The 20,877-nt window shown below is 39.8% G+C and overlaps 1 long non-coding RNA gene across 1 annotated transcript in view; it reads left to right on the forward strand.

Moving 5' to 3' along the window:
• The window catches only part of LOC138057061 (uncharacterized), a 366,889-nt gene that overhangs the window by 196,566 nt on the left and 149,446 nt on the right, over window positions 1–20,877 (forward strand). The gene's annotated exons all lie outside the window — the stretch shown is intronic.

Here is a 20,877-nt window from a genome sequence, read left to right on the forward strand (position 1 = left end):
TTGATAGATTTTGTGACGCCCCACGTCGGCAATACTCTATGCCTCGTTCTTCAAACGAAGCCGCTTTAAGAAGACAATATTGACGGGGAATTCTGAAGTCGCTTCTGTGACAATGTTACTCGATTCCTTTTATTTTCTAACTTACTTGTGATTCAGAATCTAGCCAAGGGCAAAGTATTTCAATCCCATCACATGATTCATAGTACTCGGCGCTTATTTGAACCATCTCAAGAAAGAAGTACTCCTTTGCTTCCGCGAAGCGACTGTCGAACGCACATCAATAATCCGAGATTACTACTGACTAGTTATTTACTTTATTTAAGCGAGTGAGTGTAATCCTGAGGGCAATTTTCTTAGGTAACATTGACTGATGTTTCCATAACCTGGGCAAACGTCGTTTTTAGTGTAAGAGCAGTAGATGATATAAATAATCTAGTCGTTGTGTGAGTGGTCAATGAAGTTGTAATGTTATTGGTCGACTGTCGGTTAAGCCCTGATGTCATTGGCTGTACTGGGCTGGCTGTAAACAGCTAGTGATTGGTGCCATTGGAGACATTTTATTCTTATGTCTGTATGTGTATTTTTGGTAAAACAGGGCTATCATCCCTTAAAAGCAGAAACTGTGGGGCTGATTATTGCCGCACAGGATCAAAGCCTGGCAACAAGGTTGTACCATAGCAATATCATTAAAGATGACATCAGCGCAATATGTAGAATGTGTGGCTGTCCAGAACTTGCCAAGACTGAATACATTCAATTGGGCCTCTCTGACGTCACAGGAGTTTCTAGACGCTTTTATTGCTAAAATGGTTGCCTCATTTGCTCGCATTTTGGAAAATCAAGGTGCAAAAGATACCTTCAAGTAATACCAAAGCAATTGGCAACAGAAAAAAAATAATACAACACTGCATCGGTCAGGAATCGATTCGGATTCGATACCACCTAAGTCTAGCTTGGGGGGGACTTGCTCTAAATTTTCTCAACACAATTATCAATGCGTCTGATTGACATCACAGTAGCTTCTACGTGTTCTTTATAACACGCTTCCATTACTAAAATGTTTTCCTTATTTGCGCACATTTTGGTTAAGGAGCATAAAATACATCTAATGAAGGTATACAAAAACAATTGACCTCTTTAGCTTGTACGTTCTGTTTTCCCATTTCAGACCACGTGATGTTACTCTAGTGAACAGTTTCTTTCATAGTCGTCTGATGGTCGTGCATATGTGTGCGTAACTTATCAAAAATCCCTTGAGAACCCCACGTGGTCTTAAAGGGGAAAGCAAAACGTACGAGCTAAAGAGGTCAATTGGCATAAATTAAAATAATAATAAAACATTGTCAGGAATCGATAACAGAAATCCTTGATCGAAAATACTACTGTTGTAATTCCTATTCTCGTGGACAGAAACAATGGCTGTGTTTTCACGACAGCCCTTGTCTCGCTTAACTTTCCTGAAAGTGTATACAAAAATTTGGTTTTATCAACGGAGTTGATAATGTAAATTGGCCACCGTACAGAGATTCTAAAAGCTGACGTCTCGAGCGTTAGCCCTTCGTCAGAGCGAATCGAGGGATTATGGGTTACGAATAGTTTTTATAGTAGAGTAGAAGCTACGCTATTGGTGGTAACATGGCAACGTGAAAAATAGGAATATATTAGTTAAATGAAAAGCGTTCGTTAATACCGTGAGGATTAAGGGTGCCGATTTGAAAGATGAATTTTTGTTCCAGATTCTTGCGGCTTTCCGTAGTACGTAGATGTAGGGAAAGGCCGCAGATCGCCATGTGTTTTTTGGAGTGGTTAGGCAGATTAAAATGGCGAACGACTGGCTTGGATGCATCCTTGTCATTCTTTTCAACATCGCGAAGGTGTTCGCGGAATCGGTCACCTAGTCGTCTACCTGTCTCACCAATGTATAATTTATTGCATAACGTGCAAGTTATGCAATAAATGACATTTGCGGAGGTACATGTGAAACGATCGGTGATCTTAACATATCGCTTAGGTTCCGATATCTTGCTAGTGTTAACAATGAAAAGACAAGTTTTGCATCGTGAGCGCGCGCATTTGAAAGTGCCGGGTTGCTCGTTAGTTTTGAGCGCGCTTCTAACTAAAAAGTTGCCTACGTTTTTGTCGCGTTTGAATGAAATAAGTCGTGGTTGCGAAAAGATTCTACCAGTCTCGGGATCATTTTGGAGTAATTTAAAATTACTAAGAATGATGCTTTTGACTGCGTGATTATGAGGATGGAAAGTGAGGGTGAATGGAATTCTGTCATTCTTATCTTTTTGTGTCGTTTGTAGTGATGACTGTCGATCAAATTGTTGGGCGCGATGATGGCCCGCTTTGACCACAGAGACAGGATAGCCACGTTTTTCGAAGAACTGGCACATCTCCTCTGATTTGCTGGAAAAATCGGAGTCATCACTACATAGACGTCGAAGTCTAAGAAATTGAGAATAAGGAATGGAGTTCTTGACATGTGATGGATGTGACGATGAATACAACAAATAACTGTGTGAATCGGTAGGTTTGTAGTGCACACTAGTACATAGCACGTTGCCTCTAATAGAAACTTTGATATCTAGGAAAGAAAATGAAGTTTCCGAAATTTCCCAGGTATATTTAAGAGCCGGATGAAAAGAGTTGACGGAGGTTATAAATTGATCGAGTTCTTCTCTGCTGGATGAAATAGCGTCGATGCAGTCGTCGATGTAGCGGCCGTAGAGTTCAGGTTTGGGGCCGTTGTACTGATTAAAAAATTGGTGTTCATCATATCCTACAAAAAGATTGGCATAGCTAGGTCCCATTCTTGTGCCCATCGCTACACCATTAATTGTTTGTAATAATTGCCGGCGAATGAAAAACAGTTAAGCGTTAAAACTAGTTCGGCAAGGCGGAGGAGCGTTTCCGAGCTAGGTTCTTTGACAGTGCGTTGATCGAAAAAGTGTTTAAGTGCTTGAAGACCTTCGCTATTAGGAATGACTGTGTATAGAGATGTAATGTCCATGGTGAAAATAAGTTTGTCTTTGCCGGAGAAATTGAAATCGCGGAAAATTTGTAGTGCGTGTGTACTGTCTTTAATGTATGATGGCAAAGATTTGACGATAGGCGTCATAATCCTGTCTAAGTAGCTAGAAATGAGTTCGGTGGGGCAACTACAGGCAGAAACGATAGGGCGACCTGGGTTGTTGGGTTTGTGAATTTTAGGCAAAAAGTAAATGCACGAAGTTCTAGGGGTGTTGATGATGAGATTAGTGGCAGTGTCCGGTAATTCTTGATTAACTATAAGATTTTGAATTGTGTCTTTGACAAGTTTTTGATTTTTGGCATAAAACGAGGTATCCGAAAATTGGCCCAAAGCTTCTTTTTGGTAAAGGTTGGACCGCCAAACAACTACCGCGCCGCCTTTGTCGGCCGATTTGACAACTATGTCCCTGCGTTTACTAAGATTTTTAAGCGCCGCCCACTCTTCCGAGGAAAGGTTGGAAAATTTAGTGTTGCGATTGAATTTAAGTTTGTGAATGTCGTGGCGAAAAAATCTAAAGAGGCAAATTGTCCCTCTGGGGGAGTCCATCTGGATTAGCGAACTTGAAGTGTTTCAAAAATATCTTTATTAGAAGTGTCCAAATCGTCCCCTTTGTCGTGAAAAAAGGCTTTTAACTGAACGCGGCTGAAAGTGGTTTGTTCGCAGACTTCGTAAAGCGACTGAAAAATGATAAGTGTTTTGACGGGTCAGATTAAATGAGGAGAGAGCACGTGCCAATACAAAAATAAAAGTAACAAAAATAGCACAGCTTCCGATTTGAATAGCCGCAGGCGACTCCTCATTGGCCGAAAGTAATTGCCAACTCGCTTAAGCTACCTGATTTTGTGGTTTAAATTAATGATAATTCCACCGAAGTTTGCCAACTCGCTTAACTTTAAGCGAGTTGGAAAAGAAACTGTTTTCACGCGATTTCCGATTATCACTTGCTAAGCGACCTTAAAAAACCGCTGGTGAAAACACGGCCAGCATGACCCGTAAGGTGAACCATATTATGGAGATCTCAGTAAGACATTAATAACGTAAAGGTGATGGCTTGGGAGATTAATCATTTTATATTCTCTCGCCAGGAGCCCAAACCGGGAATATCTAAGTTACATAAATATGTGTCACGGCTTTTTCATAGACGGAGTTACTTGAAGATCAACTTTCCTTCTAATTGAGACTCCCAAGGAACCTTGTAAACCAATCGTAAGTTTTGCATATTTACAGTTTCCCTTGGGGAGTCGGAATGCCCAGTCATGCGGACTGAAACACAACTTTTTGCGGAAAATGATATTGTAACTAGTAAAGAGCCGTCAAAAACTAGCTTTTTCTGTGTACTGACGCCGTGACATGAATGGAAGCTGCATGTTCCTCGTCCGGTCATGGGCTCCAGACCATCTATTTTCTGTTGAAAAAAAGGATTAAATATTCAAGTCTAAAGGCCTCATAATAATCCGCATATCTTTGCTAGCTTAACTGTAGTCAGCTATGGAATGAAAGTATTCTTCATTAAGTTGAGTTGAAGTGACGCTTCTTTTTTAGAAGCGGGTAATTTCCGACAGCAAGGCACAAATTGCGCGCGCTGCAAGTGGGTAAAGAGCTTTAGTAGACAGCAAATAAATTGATATTTTAGAGTATTTGAAATGTTGTTTTTGTTTTCACGATAAGTTTGAAAACGATAAGAGGAGATGAAGCGTCAGTCTTGGGGTTTATTCTTGTTCTCATTTGCCCTAAAGGCCGCGGTTCTTTTGGTCAGCAGCGAGAACAAACGATTTATCTGATAAAAAATGCGCAATAAACGACTCATCTGATTAAAAATGCGCAGTAGTAGTAATCGTTCGCTATTGAACCTACAGATTGAACTGCAAATTGAACAAAAATAGAGACAGCAAACTCTACAAATTCGACGGGTTGACTGAGTTGGTTGAGAATCGGACTCAGTGCCATGCGGGAGGTCGGAGTTCAACTCTGGCCGGACCAACACTCAGGGTCTTTAAATAACTGAGGAGAAAGTGCTGCCTTTGTAACTACATCTGCAAATGGTTTGACTTTCAAATCTTTTCGGATAAGGACTATAAACCGGAGCCCCGCTCCCAACCCTTGTTCATAGTTAATAGTCATAGCGCGCAAGATTGAGCGCTATAACTGTTTTATAATTCAACACATTGATAACAAATAAAAGCACAGTTTGTAACATTTGTGAAGCGGCGCCGGTTCGTCATTTTCACATTCACTTGCGAAATCTAAATCCATCGCCGAATAGACGTCATGTAGACCTACATCTATCGAGAGCTTTATGACCATATTTGGGCGGTGTATCAATGTGTTGAATTAACTTTGTATACGTAGGACGTTATCGATTAACTTTATCACTATACGATAAGAGCAGGGCACGAACTCAGTTCCCGGTGTCGTGGTCTGAATCTGAATTCTACAGGGCCTTATAATTGAGGGAAAACTACAGTATTTGACTGTATTATGTACCCTGTCGAAAAAGTGTTACCTATCTACTAAGGGTGCCATTAGTTGAACGGTGCTAATCAATCGTTTTCTAGAAGGGATCACCGTCACGGTTCATCATTTGATGTTGCAAAATGTTGAATCGCGTGTTCTCAGCTTAGGAGTTACAAAGCAAAAAATCATCGTCTTGTTCGCTCGACGTCCACGTACTTTCAAATTTGGTTACCGTAAGTGATCCAATGGACATCCCCCCTTAAATGAACACCTCTTATCTAATACCTTCCCCCACCTCCAAGCAGTTAAGTTTGGTTCAGACGCCACTCTCCAATGAACTCCTCCGCTCCTCCGGCTTAATAGACGCAGCCCCCCCCTCCCCCCCCTCTCGCTCCCCCACCGTCACAATAACTCCGGAACTACTAGGAAATAAAAAAAAATAGGGTAAAATTGGTCACTTTTGATTAACACCCTATAAGGGTCTCACGTTGTAGGTTCTTCAATGCTAAGTTACCGGGAGTTTAGGATATTGATCATGATCTCTAAAAGGCTTACTCGTAGCAATGAATGGACTGGATGGTCTCTCATGCATAAGCTCTCTGGAACGTTTTACCGAAAGCATTTTAGTTTTGATGAGCTTTTTACCGCAAGAGGTTTAAACGGCTCCTATCTATTAAAAGCCCCTTTCTCTTGGACTTCTAAAATTAAATAGCCTCTCCACTCGTTCATTGGATCATTTACGATATTTCACGTCGTTGTAGGGAGTTTACGAAACCTGACGACAGCTGCGGCTACAACTACGTCACAAAGCGAGAGTATCATTGGTTAAAAGAGCAAAGAAAAAAAAAAATAATCGTGATGCACGTGCTGCGTGTTGATCGTGGAGATGCATTATTATTTCCACTAATTAGACATATTGTTTTGTGGTCTTCTTGTTCTTCTCGACTTTGGGTGTCGCTGCGTCAACCGTATTGAACTACTTCGTAGCTATTTGTGTATGTCTAATAAGTCAAGTACGCCTGCCTAGCGAAGATTAGACAGGATGCCAGGATGATTCTTTACGAAAACCGTGAGTTCTTTAGACATCTATGGCGTTGCTGGTCTGTACTGAGTAATTTCCTAGGGACTGTTTGCACGGAGGGAGAAAAATCCTTGCGCCAGGAAGAACCCAGAGGACAAATCAATTTTTTGCATGCTTTGCAATGCTGAATATTTCGGTTTGGGTTTTGGTTCAAAATTGGTAGAACGAGGTTGCTGAACGCTGGCAGCTGGAATTTCTAGTACTAGAATTATCCAAAGGGAAGTAGTTTATCTGAGCAAAGTACTCTCTTGTGGGAAAGTATATTTACTTTGGGGTTGAAGTTGAAACAGAAAACATGTACAGACAAAACCAATGTTTATATTTCGGATTAGAAGTTTAAAAATGTTTTCGTAAGTTATTACCTCCTTCATTATATATCCTGTCGGTAACTAAAGAAAAAAATGAAAACGGCCTAAGTCAATTAGCTTAAAAATCCAATCATCGCTTTCCTTCACATAATATGAGTGACTATGGCAAAATCGCACGATAATGCCATCAGCAGCGGCCGAGTCCTTCAAAAAATGTGTGTGGGTATCTAAAACGCACTACAACGTACTTTTCCTGAAATATCTGCCATTAATTTTTCCCATTTATTATCTCAGTATAGTTTAGCACAGGGTGCTCGAAAGCAGCCATAGTTTTAACTCACTCCATTCTCGTCCCACAAAAGAACTCTTGACCGTCAGTAAACAGCCTTGCCGTCTTTTAATCAGTAACAGAAATGTTCAACAACCGGGAATGTTCCGAGTAACAAGAACTTGATCGGTGTCAAGTTTATTGTTGGCTCCCAAGCGGAGCCATGGAATTTTGAACAAGCTAATTCAAAAAAGACAAGGCGCGCAGTTTCTGACGATGACAAATCGGGAACAGACGTTCCTTTCGGGAAAACGGGTCAGCCTTTTTGTAACTTTTAACTTGGAAAAGTTCCCGAGTTATTACTAGTTGGGAGATACAATGGCTGTCACTCCTTCTCAAGGCTGGTTCCGTCATTTAGCACCCAGTCGGACACAGTCCGCCAGCCAGCAGCTGGTAGTTGAATCGCATTATCTAAGACTTATCTACGAATGATACAGAAAGGGACCAATAGGAAAATTCATTGTAAACGTAAGACGCTTAACTTTAATTCCGGAATTAAATGTTGGCGAATTAACAAAAATGTTTACCGGATGAATTGCAATTCATCCGGTAAACATTTTTGTTAACCCGCTCACATTTAATTCCGAGATTAAAGTTAAGCGTCTTACGTTTACAATGAATTTTCCTATTGGTCCCTTTCTGTATGATTCGTAGATAATGCGAGTTAATTATCAGCGGCTGGCTGGCGGACTGTGTCAGACTGGGTGCTCTAAGTTTCGTGAAGGGCAGGCGCTGCTGTACCACCTGGACTTAAGAGAAAAAGGTTAGTAGAAACGTATTATTTTTCATGGAAATATATTCTAGATGATCTTTCATTCTTAAAAGATCCCAATGTTTTCATATGTGGACGTCGCTGACAGTAATTCAAAATGCGTTAAAAGAACACTTTGTCGCAAGCCACAGTTAAACTCAATGGAAAGGTTTCCTTGTAGAATGGCTAGCTATGGTTAACTGCTACTCGATCAAATGCAATTACGAACCTAGTTAATTCTAATTGTCCTGATTAAAGGGGCTAGGTCACGCAATTTTAGGCAGTTTCAGCAGTGATCAAATGGTCATAGAATTAACTGAAATAACAAAATAACGGCTCAAAACTATAGAGGAACTCAAACTAAACACAGGAAAGCTAAGGAGGGACAAGGATGGACAAAACTGGGAAGGATTGAAATAGATTGAATTTGGGTCAATTTGAAAAACGTCGGCCCACTTTTTTTCAAATTTACATCAGTTTGTATCAAAATCTCATTTAAACAGCTGGAAAATCATTCTCAATTGTTACGTGGCCGTGATTTTGCAAATGAAAGACTCTTGCTCTGCCAATTTGACGTTTAGAGCTCATAACTAACAAAATTAAACAAAATTACCTAAAACAGCGTGACCTAGCCCCTTTAAAGTTTCTTGAAGGTGTCATAATACTAACTAAAAAATACTATTAGCCTCAACTACTGCAGAGTCAGTAGTAGTCCATGTTAATTAAACTCTCACCAATTAAAGTTGATTTTCGATTAAAAATAAGGAAATTGGGAAAACGTCCGTGGGCAGGAGATAAGAAGTTAAATACAACGCTATGATGAGAATAAAAAAAAAAAACTTGAAAATTAGTATTATTGAATTATATGTACACTGTTCCCAATTATGCCCAGTGGTAGAAGACTCACGGTTATTATTATTATTATTATTATTATTATTATCATTATGGCCATTTATAAAGCACGAATACCTGCCAATCATCACGGTGATTGGGCATTAGGTAACGTGATGAAACACTGGTAATCTCTTTAAACAATAAAACAACTCTAAAACCTAGAACTGAACTTATTATAAACATCAACAAACTAAACTCTAAAAACTTATATAGATCAACAAGCTAAAATGGTCTAAAATGCTCAACCTGGTCACTTAAACTCGACCAGAGGTCATTCTCCAATTTAACAACTGGGCAGATTCTTAAAATTCTCATAATCAATGTGTATAATTATGTTATTGTTGTTGTTGTTGTTATTATTATTATTATTATTATTATTATTATTATATGGCAGTTTATTACACTTCTGAATGCACTTATTTACAATAGGGAACCATAGGCCGAATAGACGTAGCCTATGGACCTCAAACTACCAACAATCAACTTAAAAAAGAATATAAAAACTTGCAGTATAAAATCTAAGACTATCGGAACTAATTTAAAAACTATGTTGTTTAAAATGCTCTTAAAATATCTATAAATACAAAGCTTCTACATAAATAATTCCATGACTAAAAACCAAAAGCCTAAAATCTTCTTTACATATCATTAAATGACTTAAATAAAAGTTAACTTCAACGTCCTTATAATGTCTCTTTCTTAATGTCTCATACTTGTAATTGAATGTCTTACACTTGTATTTTAAGTGTCTACGATTGTAAGTCACCCATATGTATTGAATGTATTTGTAAACACCAAGAGGTGTTCAACGATAAGTTATCCGTTGTTATGAATGAACAATCCAGAATTTAACAGGCTGCAGGAGCATTTACTTCTTTCTAGCCTAGTCAATCCTTGCAGGTTGCTTGGAGCAAAATGTATCACCCAACTTCTGCGCAACATGGTATTCCGAGTAAACGTTTAACGAGTGTCTTGTTACAACTATAGTACGTCAATAAAAATCCTTTGCTATGCCTCAGCTTGCCTCAGTGATTAAATGGAGCAGCAGCGGTGAAACGCGTAGGACACATCCTCGGAGACCCAGGGGCAGTCAGTCGAGACGAGACGAGAATCGGTACTGGCGTAACTTGAAAAATTTACGCCAGTCCCGATTCTCGTCGCGTCTCGACTGACTGGCTCCTTTGTCTCCGAGGATGCGTTGGACAGAGCAAGCGGAAAAAGCTGGAAAAGACTTTAAAATTGCACATTTTCATTACATAATTACTTATCCATATACCGTACACAAATGCAGTTGATGTTTCCACTTCTCTTTATGGTTTTAATATATCCTTAACTTAGCTTGATTAGATGTAGTGGGGTTTACTTTATATGATGATTTAGTTCATCTCTGTCGACACTTTCGTTTCGCGCGCTTTTTCATCGTTGGCATATAATAGCTGATATCAGTTTTAAAGCAAATTTAACGAGTAACATCGTTATATACCTGAGTTTATTTTTCTTCCAACAGCGTGCGATCTCATTGGTTACTTCGAGGTCACATGACATCTAAAAATAAAACTATTTCCCACCAAAAGTCTCTGAGCGGGCAACAGTGCAAAATCTATGACGTCAGAGGGTAACATTGCACTGTTACCCGCGAATATGGACCGACGACCGCCGTTGCCGTTTCCGTTGCACGTTTTTCTTTTTGTGCTATATATCAAATCACTTAATGACTGGTCCCTCGGGAAACAGTTTATTTGGTTTCCCTCGAATTTCAATGTTTCCCTCGGCTGCGCGTCGGGGAAACATTGAGATTCTCAGGAAGCAAAATGAACTGTTTCCCGAGGGACCAGTCATTAAGTGTTTACTTTCACCTTCTACGGCATTAGGGAGCTGAAGCACGCGTGTTTTTGAGACGAGGGCGGCAACCGGAAGAGAACATTTCGCGTACCAGGGCAGTGGGGTCTGCCAGATTTTTGTACTAATCACCTCTTTTGGAGAAAAGGTACTTAGCAATGTAAATGTGGTTGTGTGAAGACAAGTTAGAAGGGAAAACAGCTCACTTCCGGTGGCCGTCCGCGTCTCAAAAACGCGCGTGCTTAAAATTCCTGATTTGTTAACGTATTCTCCTTATTTGTGCTAAGACAATTGTCGAAAATGTGCAAAGAGCACAGTGGTTCTTGGGACGCTGATCCCAACAGATTCCCATACAGCAATCGTGTTAAGCAGTTGTAAGGCTTGTTACTTTAAAATCTTCGATTGCTGTGTGGGAATCTGTTAGGGTCAGGGTCCCGAGAACCATTGTTTTAAATATGCTCTTTGCACATTTTCGACATTTGTTTTAGCACAAATAAGGATGCGTATCCACTATATTGGACCAACTCTGGAAACACTTATGTTGTCAGAGATCAGAGACGCCCCGCTGTCGAAGTCCGCGTGGGAGGAAAGTTAATAGAGAGCTTACTGACAGCAAAAAGTGATGACCAAACAAGCGTAACCACGGGAAACCGTGGACCATCTTCCTGTCGGTGTACAAATACTGTAATTTGAGCAAGGGCCGATACAAACTCAAATATTTAGTTATAGTATTGTATGACCTTGTAGCAACCAATGATCTTTGTTTTGTGGCTTTTAATTATCAGCACAGCCAATCAAAAGCGAAACTTGTCCAATATGACGGACTGAAGGAGAACGATAAACTTAATGACGCTACGCGCAAACAGGAAATCAAACGGCCCGTTGAGGTTACCGAGTACTGAGTGCAACATTTAAATGATTATCAGATCTCTCCATTTTTTCCAGTCAAGATCGCTGTAAATCAGCAAGCACACACTCACGAAATATCTGTTAAAAAAGAGGCCCTGCTTGTGCAAGATCATCGTATTGGTGAGTGTCCAAGATAAAAAAGGTTAGCATTTCGCGTAGACATGTTGAGTATACATTCAGATATATTTCACATTTGTAGCTAACACCGGTACTGAGATTTTCAAGGACTGAATATATTCACTTTTTTTTTTATGCCAATATTTTTATGAATTAGATGTCCTTTTTGGTAGTTTCGTAGGTAATTCAAAATAATTAAATTTCTAATGTGTTTTCTCACAGATCTTCCCGTTTTTTGTTTTTTATACCCGAGTTGGGTTCCTGTCAATCCTTGTCAATTAGACACACTTCTGGCGTCACGGGATGCGTGTATGAGTTCTATGTCCTTAGGTGTATGCTCTGATCTGAGACTGCAGTAGGTCTAGAAGAAAGGGAGAGTCTGTCAACGAGACGTCAGTGTTCATTGAAGTAATTTTTAATTACAAACAATTGTACAAATCATTAGAGGACTTACCCAGGACAAAAATGGAATATGTTCAGCTAATAAAACGTGGTAAATAACGCTTTCAATTCCACGGCAGAACGCAGAACCATATGCTCAGCTTAATTCATTCCTAGGAGTTATTTTTCAGCAGCTTTTATATTTTTTTACTGCCTAATATAACAAAAATTAAATGGCTGCCCACATAACTTGACTTCATGGCGGAATCCTTGGTATTTTGCACAAATGACGTCATCACGTTATAGACTCTCAAGTGGCTCCAAGTCTGAAAGTTAGAACGGTGAAATGACGGCGTAACCACTTGTTAAATATATCAATGATCTTTCTTTTGTAGCTTTCATAAATTTGGCCACTATGACAGACTGAAGGAGGTCGCTGTCGATAAACTTAATTACGCCTTACACTAGCCTGCGAGCAGGCTCTCTCTCTTCGGTGGGAGAGAAGGAGAGCCTGCACGCATCCCTTTGAATTTTGAATGCCGCCTCCTGATGTCACGCTGAGAGAGCTGTCAAAAATTAGCCAATCAGCCCGCACCAGAAGTAAACATTGAAAAAAAACACAGAAAACAGAAACCCATGCATTGTGTATTTCAATTTCCCCGAGGCAGAAACTAAAAAAAACTGTAAAGGAAGGAAGCCTTTGCCAGAAAAGCCTAACAACTATTGCTGATGCTGTAAAGCGTAGCTGAATATATATATTCAGTACGGTAATTCGTCGAAGTCCCTTCCGTGGAAAAAGTGTTTCGTTCGTCAGGGAAAAATTTAGCACACAAACTTCAAACGACGGGAATCGTAATACAGACATTCGTTTTCCCTGACCGCATCTCCACTGTGTGAGACTCGTCGACCACAACTGCTGCCAAATTTCGGTAAAGCGAAGCGGAATTATCTTTTTAAATTTATTTTAATGAAATACAGACATTACAACTGCTACATCACACTTTAATACTAGACAGATATTCTAATACCTACACCATTTTATTTCAATTGTGGTTATAGATATGTATTTTACTAATTCAATAATTTGAAAATTGGAATATTTTGTTTTCAAGTGTATCGGAGTATTGCGGAGTTACGAGGAGATCGAGCAATCATTTGTGGAGCCGCCTTTTCGGCTTAGCCAAATACTTGCTAAAATCGTGTAGAGTTCCTCTATCTCTATCGTTAAATCAGCAGAGACAGCCACGGTGACATGAAGTCGCCCTCGTTGTATTTTGGCCGCTACGAAAAACAGTTGGGAAATAAGACTTTTCTCGAATTCTGTGGATAACAGAGATAGAACTTCCTTCCTTCCAGTAGGGAGGCCATTGCATCGCGTTGTCCGACCTTTAATTATGTAAAGTTATGGTAAATTGCAAAATTCTACAATTTTCTCAGACGCATTTCTGACTACCTCATCTCTGCGAAGCGAAGACGCTTTCTTGTTGTCGGAGCTTATCAATGGTGACATCACGAGGTAATTTAATTTCAGCCAATCAGTATTTTGCGTCCAAAATTTGGACGCGACATTCAAAATACAAAGCAATGCGGGCAGGCCCTCATTCTACCCCCACTCCCAGTCCCTCGGAGGGCCTGCTCGCAGGCTAGCCTTACACGAAAACAAGAAACCAAACGGGTCGTCGAGGTTACCCGAGTACTGCCTGTAACATTTTAATTTTTGGTTAGATCTCGCAAATTTTTTCTGTCAAGATCGCTGTGAATTAGCAAGCACACACTCACGGGAGATAAGCGCCGGCCTGATGGGCCGCTAGTCTCGTAGCAGACTTTACCTTTATCCTCCAGATGATAAAGGGAGTGAGTCGAAATGGGTACGTGAAAGTTAGGCCATACAATTAAGCTACTCTTGAAACAACGTATTGTTTGAGTACACCATGTCACGAAAGCTACTCATTATTGGACGTGAAAAACTACCAATGCTCTGGTTGGCATAGTGAGTGATAAAGACAGGTGACGGGTCACGCGAAATATCGCCATTTATTGACTTTTCTCGCGGAATGTGCATTAGTTAAAATACGATTGTCTGGGTTCCACCTGCTCCTCAGTTTAGGGATGAATCAACTTAATGTAATGTCCACAAGATCAACCAGTTATTTTCAACTGGTTTTAATGCGAAGTTTTCAACTTGCACAAGCTCGCCATTCAATTGAAAGTTGATCACAACAGGCACTTTCTGCCTTCCGGTTAACGTCAGTTCTCAGTCTGTTAAACCTCCCACTTCAGTGACCCTACACGGTTGACTAAGAGTTTTCTTTCCGGTTGCGATTTCGCATTTTTGTGGCCAGTGTGTACGCGGTAGCCACTAGCCTGTATAGTGCCACCCACTGTGGTTTGTTTACAGTGGCACGCATCATAATATGGGCTAAACTAAGTAAGTGCTTCGCTAAGCCTGTATTATGGCCCTCAATCTTTTTCATTCCGCGAATCAGGCATTTGCGTGTCAATCGATATTTGGGTTATCAATGAAACTGTCTGCGTCTTATGTGCTTAATATGCAGATGAATTCGTGTTACTTGTCTTTAATCGGGACAAAATAAATAAATATTAACCTTAGAATGACGGCTTTACTTAATTAGAGCCAAGAAGCCGTCTTTATTAAACAAAAGAACAGAACTCATTTCTAAATGCCGCCAAGAGAATAAGTTTTACTTAGCAAATTTCACAAGCCGCCAACAATAGCTATAGAAAATCGTTATTTTACACGTAGATCAGATCATCACATTAATGAATTAATTAGCTACTTAACTAATTTGTATATAAAAAGGTGTGATCTTAGTTGAATAAAGTTCTGTCTGACGAGCGCTTGGGCGCGAAACTCAGAGTAACAGAGAATCGATACGTCCTCTTTAATCCTTCAACTTATGTATATATACTTTGCACAATGGAGAATCGGCTTTCCTTTTAACGCTTTATATATATAATAGTACATTGAGGAGAGGAATCTGGACAACTGAGGAATCTGGACAACTGACTTTTCACTTGTTCAAAAATGCTACCTTATTATGTAAGCGTACGTTTAATTTAATTTGAAGCCATAAGCGTTTCTTCTTATAGCTTATTTGTTATCTAATTTCGCCGAAATCGAAATACTCAGATCTAGGTAGTGTCCATTTCTTAAGACCACATGGGACCTCATGATTTTGCTATTGTGGCCTCGCAGTCAGTATCTTTCTTTTGGTGTATTAATTATTTTCTTTGTATTTGACGAGGCAAAATAAAACAAAATATGAACTTTAAATAAATAAATTTGATCCTACTACGAGCTGCGAGATTGCTGTTTTTTCTTTTATGTAATTATAACTCTTCCTACCACAGCGAGTCTTATTTTAGTCTAAAAGGTTCTTTTTTCATTTCCCAGTCTCTCTGATCTCGCGAATGGTTTCACAATGACCGAGAGTGGGGAAGGACGATACTCTTCCGTACCGATCCGCCTTTCCGAGACAGCTGCTAATCAGACCAGCAGTTTGAGTCACACTGAAGCAAATGCTGCCGAGGACTCTATTTACTCTGGTGATGGTAGCGCTTGGCAGGCGACCGAACAGGGCCAACTTATGGGTGTAGGTGCCAACCAAGCCAATGGACTGAGTAACGCTGTCGTGGGAAATGCTGTGCAGACTATAATGTCGAGCCAATTAAATCAACCCAGTGAGCCGATTGGTGGATCAAACATCCACAGAGCAGAGAGCGCCTGTCACGCTAGTGGAGACAGCTCGCCTGTGACATGCTCGCCTGTGCAAGAACAAGGTGACGGATATGCAGGAGCACAAGCGCCAATTCTACTCCCTTATTTCCAACCAGGCGAAGCCAATTTAGTCTCTTCTATGGGGAACACGAAAAAGCCTACAGAGAATTGCTGCAGTACCTAGGAGATAAACTGATGGAATTAACAACTTAAGAGGCAAGAGGCACATGGCAATTAATGATAACAACAACAAAACAACAACAATAATAATAATCGAATAATAATAATAGCAATAATTCATTATATTAATTAATTAATAATTGCGTTCGACATTAGGAGAAAGAAATTTCTAATTTGGGTATCCTGTGCATAGGAAGGCTTCAGGAAGTTTTCATTTTTCGTTCATCTCCTTTTTCAGTGCCGTCTTGAATGACGTCATACTGCATTGATACGTCATATGCGTAAATTGTTTGTGTAGAGTTAGCACACTGATTTTTGGCAAGGGAAATTTCTCAGTAATTATAATGCTTCACCCAATTCCAAAAGAACTCAGATTTTGTGACGCTCCACGTCGGCAATACTCCAGAATACCCGGCCACTACTTTTCATAGGAATAGATATGCCTCGTTCTTCAAGCGATGGCGCCTTAACAAGACAATATTGATGGGGTATTCTGAAGTCGCTTCTGTGACAACGTTACTCGATACTTTTATTTCCGCACTTACTTGTGATTCAGAATCTAGCCAAGGGCAAAGTATTTCAATCCCATGACGTGATTCATAGTACTCGGCGCTTATTCAAACTATCTCAAGAAAGAAGTACATGCTCCTATCCTCAAACGTCGGTCCTATAGTATTGTTTCTTTTGCTATCTTTCTCCTTTGCTTCCAAAGCCACTGTCGAACGAACATCAACAATCCGAGATTACTACTGGTTATTTACATTATTTAAGCGAGTGAGTGTAATTCTGAGGACGACTGTCTTAGGTAACATTGACTGGTGTTTTGACAACCTGGGCGAACGTCGTTTTCAGTGTAATAGCAGTAGATGATATAGATGCTCTGGTCGTTGATGTAAGTGGTCAACGAAATCGTAATGTTATTGGTCTTCTGTCGGTTAAGCCCTAATGTCATTGGCCGTACAGACTGTAAACAGGTAGTGATTGGTGCTATTTTAGTTGTGTCTGCTCTAAGTTAAAAACAGAGCTTTCCCAGTATGGTTCATTGGTGGTAATTAATGCTTTACGTAGCGCATTCAGCCTGAATCCTAGTCGATTCTTTGGTCCCTCTGTAAATGGTGTTCAGCAATGTAGCGTCCTGGGTTAGGGTCTAAAAACACTCGGCTGTGCCTCGTGTTTTTTAGCAGGCACCGTCCTTACGACAGAGACTACACATAGCAGAAAGTACTTGCAAAACATGTTCATCTTAAGAACACTTGATTAACGCATCATTAAGGCGTAGATTTGTTAGATAATGTTTAAATTGGGTCTTTTTCGATATTTTCTTAGAAATAATTATATTTTAAACATAGTTTAAGATGTTTGGTCATCTAGTTTGTGAAGTTTCGATAAGATTACAACTTTTCTAGTGTTTTTTAGCATATATTTTGACTTTTATAATAATGGTCCTTTTGGCGTCTTTTGAGCTAATTTGTGTGCCTTTTGCAAGGATGTATTTTATTTTTTTTGCAATAAAGTCGAACGTCAACTTTCTTAAAACAATGAAGTGATTTACTGTGCGGAGTTCATCTGTTTAAAGGACCCTTTTGCGCGAGGTGACAAAAACTCTCATCTGCGTGTTTTCCAGAGGGCCGCCACACAGCTCTCTGAACGACTCTCGGGATTGGTTCAGAAAACAATGAAGACAAAGAACGATACAAAAGAAACAATGCACCCTGAGCATAAAAACAAAGGGATCCAATGAAATTAGAGGTTGTAAAGAGCTGCGTTCTGACTGGTTTAAGAGGTTCAACATTTTTTTGACATGCATTCAGCATCCATGATTGTTTTAAGCAAATGTCGAGGGCGTTTGAATAGGTTGTTTGATATGGTTGGAAGTATAGAAAATGCTGAAAGTGGAACTTATTTAAAGTTTGCCACAACATCGTGCGTCGGGTCAACATGCTCTTCGTTCATGAAAATGTTGAAACCCTTTTAATGTGCTGCCTAGTAACGAGATGATATTTGATGATACTCGGAATAAAATCAGAGAGCTCCTTTGCAAGAAACAGGGCATCGTCGAGTTACCGCCTGAAGCCTGAATTTTACAAGGGCATCAACATGAGAAACCATATATACATGTACACGCAAGCGCAGAAAACCATTTCCTGACTAAATAGTCGTTACCACCATAGTTAATAGAGGGGACTGGTTTGGAAGCTCGGCAAACATCAAAAGAGCAAACAAAGATGCCAAGATTTTGGTTGGTAAGTCCACGACCGTGCAAAATCTTTTGTTAGATTGATATTACTGTTTTGTGGCGGTGTCGTAGTCGTAGCCGTCGCCGTTTTTTAAATTAGGGACATTTCGACTCTACAACGAGGACGAGAACGAGTACGAGTACGAGTTTTGACTGCCCGTTTTTAGCGAAAATTCTAAGGAAATTTATAACCCGTACGCTTAATCTTACTCTTTGTTAGCAGTATAGGCTGCTCAGTTATTCTTATTGCTGGTATCTGAGCCTTTTTGCTCATCAAAAAAAGCCAAAGCTGCTACCGTGTTGTTGATTTGTTTTGATTCGATGACATTTTTGCAAAACCTCGTACTAAAATGACGACGGCATCATGTTTTTCCCGCCAAAATGACGCTGCTTTGCGCGCGCTCATTGTTGTCTTATGAGAAAATCTCGTTCTCGTAGTCGTTCTCGTACTAGAATCTAAAGCTCTCTATTCCCTAAGAGCAGGGCACGGATTTCCCGGTGTTGTGGTCTGGTATGAATTCTAAAGGACCCTATAATTAAGAGAGACTACAGTCTTTGACTGTAATTATGTACCGTGATGAAATAGTGTTACCCATCTACCAGGTTGCCATTAGTTGAAAGGTGCTAATTAATCGTTTTCCAGAAGCGGATGACGCACGGTTCATCATTTAATGTTGCAAAATGTTGAATCGCGTGTCCTCAGCTCAGGAGTTAAAAGCAAAAAAATCATCGTCTTGTGGCTCGTCGTCCACGTATCTTCAAATTTGGTTACCGTTAATGATCCAATGGACATCCCCCCTCAAATGAACACTTCTTATCTAATAACACCCCTCCCCACTGTTTAGACGCCACTCAGTCTTGGTTTAGATGCCACTCTCCAATAAACTCCCCCACGTCGACATTATTTCCAAACTACCAGGAAAGAAAAAATAGGGTAAAATTAGTCACTTTTTTTCATGTTCAATTTTCTGCCTTGATCAACACCCTACAAGGGTTTGCACGTTGCAGTCTTCTTCAATGCCAAGTCCGTATTAAGGATATTGCTCTCTGAAAGGCTTACACGTAGCAATGGACGGACTGGATTGTCTCACCTGTATAAACTGTCTTGAACGTTTTGTCGAAAGTATTTTAGTTTTGATGAGCTTTTTACCGAAAGAGGCTTAAACGGTTCCTATCTATTAAAAGCCCCTCCCTCTTGGATTTCTAAAATTAAATAACCACTCCAGTTATCCATTGGATCATTTACGGTATTTCACGTCGTTATAGGGACGGACGGACGACAGCTGAGGCTACAACAAGACCACAAAACCAGAATATCATTGGTTAAAAGAGTAGAGGTATTATATTCGTGCTGCACGTGCCGCGTGCACGTGTAGAGCGTGGAGACACATTATTTTTTTCCGCTAATTAAACATACTATTGGTTTGTGGCTTTCTTGTTCTTCTCGACCTCGGGTGTCGTTCCTTCAACGGGACGTATTGAACAGTGTATTTAACAAAAACAAAAAAAAAAAAAAACGAAAAAAAAACAACTTCGTAGCTATTTGTGTATGTCCAATACATTCTTTCTTTTTTGTAAGTATATTGTTTTTCCGGCCCAGGCTGAAAATATTCCCAGGATGCCGATTTTAGGCTGAAAATATTCTTGTAATATTCTTAATTATAGCTTATGAAATTTTCGTTTAATAGACCTCTTTAGCTTGTACATTTTGTTTTCCCATTTCAGACCACGTGATGTTACTCTAGGGAAAACTTTCTTTCAAATGTCGTCCTATGCACGTGAATATGTACGCATAAGTTATGAAAAAATAAAAGGAAAATTCCCTTGAGAACATCACGTGGTCTGAAATGGGAAAACAAAATGTACAAGCTAAAGAGGTCTATTAACAGTACTGTGGGATGTATTGGGGTATCGATTACAAGTGTTTGGTGTCCAGATCTGTATCGCGAAAAATTTGCGGTTTAGTTCATCTCTTTTGCATTTTACATATTTTGTATTGTACAAATACATTACATGTACCACCCATCATTGAACATTGAAGAGTGAGTCTTTCGTTTGTTGGCTAGTTTGCCGTTTATAAAAAGGATAATTTTATACAGTTAAGTAAAAACAGATCATTGTATCGTATTTACAGATTTTCAACGCACGAAATTATTATCTCGATATTCTTATAAAATATATTCTTATGAAAAAGAAAGAGTGTAAGGAGCTGTTTACATGGAGGTAGGAAGATCCTAGCACTAGGACGATCCTAGAAGGCGGATCATCCTAGCGCCATATGTTTTCTGTACTCAGTTTACATGCAAGAGGTCGTACTTGGTCTCAGTGCTAGGATTTTCCTAGTGCTAGCTTGATCTTCCTAGCTGTGAGCTAGGAAGATCCTAGCACCATGTAAACTGCCTTCGCTCGGAAGTTCCTGGTACTAGGAACAAAAAAAAAACAAACAAACATGGAAAGTAGATGGACCCAAATTACATGTTTGTTGTTCTCGCCCGCCATCTTGCTTTCATTTTCCACTGCCACCTAGACAGAAATTTCTGCATGTAAACCAAACGAAAAGTAGTTTCGCCTTCTAGAATCTTCCTAGTGATGTAAACAGCCCCTAAGTCAAGTACAACAGCGA

Source organism: Montipora capricornis, chromosome 7 (assembly GCF_036669925.1).
Source record: "Montipora capricornis isolate CH-2021 chromosome 7, ASM3666992v2, whole genome shotgun sequence".
In the NCBI taxonomy this organism is placed as follows: Eukaryota; Metazoa; Cnidaria; class Anthozoa; order Scleractinia; family Acroporidae; genus Montipora; species Montipora capricornis.